This window comes from Salmo trutta, unplaced genomic scaffold (assembly GCF_901001165.1).
Source record: "Salmo trutta unplaced genomic scaffold, fSalTru1.1, whole genome shotgun sequence".
Classification (NCBI taxonomy): domain Eukaryota; kingdom Metazoa; phylum Chordata; class Actinopteri; order Salmoniformes; family Salmonidae; genus Salmo; species Salmo trutta.
In genome coordinates this window covers 42,501-44,573 of record NW_021823387.1, presented here as the reverse complement: position 1 = coordinate 44,573, position 2,073 = coordinate 42,501, and the positions used below count along the sequence as shown (strand labels likewise).

At 45.9% G+C, this 2,073-nt stretch overlaps 2 non-coding genes and 4 pseudogenes across 2 annotated transcripts; all 6 read right to left on the bottom strand.

Moving 5' to 3' along the window:
• Window positions 1-155: 155 nt before the first annotated feature.
• Window positions 156-274, bottom strand: LOC115190570 (5S ribosomal RNA). The gene has a single exon (XR_003877345.1). It is a non-coding gene; the product is annotated as a 5S ribosomal RNA (ribosomal RNA).
• A 163-nt stretch (window positions 275-437) lies between these two features.
• On the bottom strand, window positions 438-556 carry LOC115190549 (uncharacterized; annotated as a pseudogene).
• Window positions 557-713: 157 nt separating this feature from the next.
• Window positions 714-831, bottom strand: LOC115190519 (5S ribosomal RNA). The gene has a single exon (XR_003877315.1). It is a non-coding gene; the product is annotated as a 5S ribosomal RNA (ribosomal RNA).
• Window positions 832-991: 160 nt separating this feature from the next.
• LOC115190539 (uncharacterized) lies at window positions 992-1,112 on the bottom strand (annotated as a pseudogene).
• A 158-nt stretch (window positions 1,113-1,270) lies between these two features.
• On the bottom strand, window positions 1,271-1,389 carry LOC115190533 (uncharacterized; annotated as a pseudogene).
• Window positions 1,390-1,838: 449 nt separating this feature from the next.
• On the bottom strand, window positions 1,839-1,956 carry LOC115190542 (uncharacterized; annotated as a pseudogene).
• Between the last annotated feature and the right edge of the window lie 117 nt (window positions 1,957-2,073).

Genomic DNA, 2,073 nt, shown 5'->3' with positions numbered 1-2,073 from the left:
ACAATCTCTTGGTACAACATATATAGTCAAAGTGAGTCTGATAAACAGACTGCATTTGCAGCAGGAAGCTGCATTTAGTCAATTCATCATTAAATGCTTACTACAAGGCAGTGTTGCTGATGAAATAGTGTAAGAGCACACCCTCGTGGACAAAAAGCTTACAGCACCTGGTATTCCCAGGCGGTCTCCCATCCAAGTACTAACCAGGCCCGACCCTGCTTAGCTTCCGAGATCAGACGAGATCGGGCGTACCCAGGCTGGTATGGCCGTAAACGATAAACAATCTCTTGGTACAACATATATAGTCAAAGTGAGTCTGATAAACAGACTGCATTTTGCAGCAGGAAGCTGCATTTAGTCAATTCATCATTAAATGCTTACTACAAGGCAGTGTTGCTGATGAAATAGTGTAAGAGCCCACCCTCGTGGACAAAAAAGCGTACAGCACCTGGTATTTCCCAGGCGGGTCTCCCATCCAAGTACTAACCAGGCCCGACCCTGCTTAGCTTCCGAGATCAGACGAGATCGGGCGTACCCAGCTGGTATGGCAGTAACGATAAACAATCTCTTGGTACACATATATAGTCAAAGTGAGTCTGATAACAGACTGCATTTTGCAGCAGGAAGCTGCATTAGTCAATTCATCATTAAATGCTTACTACAAGGCAGTGTTGCTGATGAAATAGTGTAAGAGCACACCCTCGTGGACAAAAAGCTTACAGCACCTGGTATTCCCAGGCGGTCTCCATCCAAGTACTAACCAGGCCCGACCCTGCTTAGCTTCCGAGATCAGACGAGATCGGGCGTACCCAGGCTGGTATGGCCGTAAACGTAAACAATCTCTTGGTACAACATATATAGTCAAAGTGAGTCTGATAAACAGACTGCATTTTGCAGCAGGAAGCTGCATTTAGTCAATTCATCATTAAATGCTTACTACAAGGCAGTGTTGCTGATGAAATAGTGTAAGAGCACACCCTCGTGGACAAAAAGCTTACAGCACCTGGTATTCCCAGGCGGTCTCCCATCCAAGTACTAACCAGGCCCGACCCTGCTTAGCTTCCGAGATCAGACGAGATCGGGGCGTACCCAAGATGGTATGGCCTGTAACGATAAACAATCTCTGGTACAACATATATAGTCAAAGTTAGTCTGATAAACAGACTGCATTTTGCAGCAGGAAGCTGCATTTAGTCAATTCATCATTAAATGCTTACTACAAGGCAGTGTTGCTGATGAATCAGTGTAAGAGCACACCCTCGTGGACAAAAGCTTACAGCACCTGGTATTCCCAGGCGGTCTCCATCCAAGTACTAACCAGGCCCGACCCTGCTTAGCTTCCCGAGATCAGACGAGATCGGGCGTACCCAGGCTGGTATGGCCGTAAACGATAAACAATCTCTTGGTACAACATATATAGTTCAAGTGAGTCTGATAAACAGACTGCATTTGCAGCAGGAAGCTGCATTTAGTCAATTCATCATTAAATGCTTACTACAAGGCAGTGTTGCTGATGAAATAGTGTAAGAGCACACCCTCGTGGACAAAAAGCTTACAGCACCTGGTATTCCCAGGCTGCTCTCCCATGCCAAGTACTAACCAGGCCCGACCCTGCTTCAGGCTTCCGAGATCAGACGAGATCAGGGCGTAACCCAGGCTGGTATGGACCGGAAATCGATAAAGCAATCTCTTGGTACAACATATATCGTCAAGTGAGTCTGATAAACAGAACTGCATTGTGCAGCAGGAAGCTGCTTTAGTCAAGTCATCATTAAATGCTTACTACAAGGCAGTGTTGTGGATGAAATAGTGTAAGAGCACACCCTCGTGGACAAAAAAGCTTACAGCACCTGGTATTCCCAGGCGGTCTCCCATCCAAGTACTAACCAGGCCTACCTGCTTAGCTTCCGAGATCAGACGAGATCAGGGCGTACCCAGGCTGGTATGGCCGTAAACGATAAACATCTCTTGGTACAACATATATAGTCAAAGTGAGTCCTGATAAACAGACATTGCATTTTCACCAATTAGATAAGCAGCTTGAACTTTGTGTCACTGAAAAAGTAGAAGAAA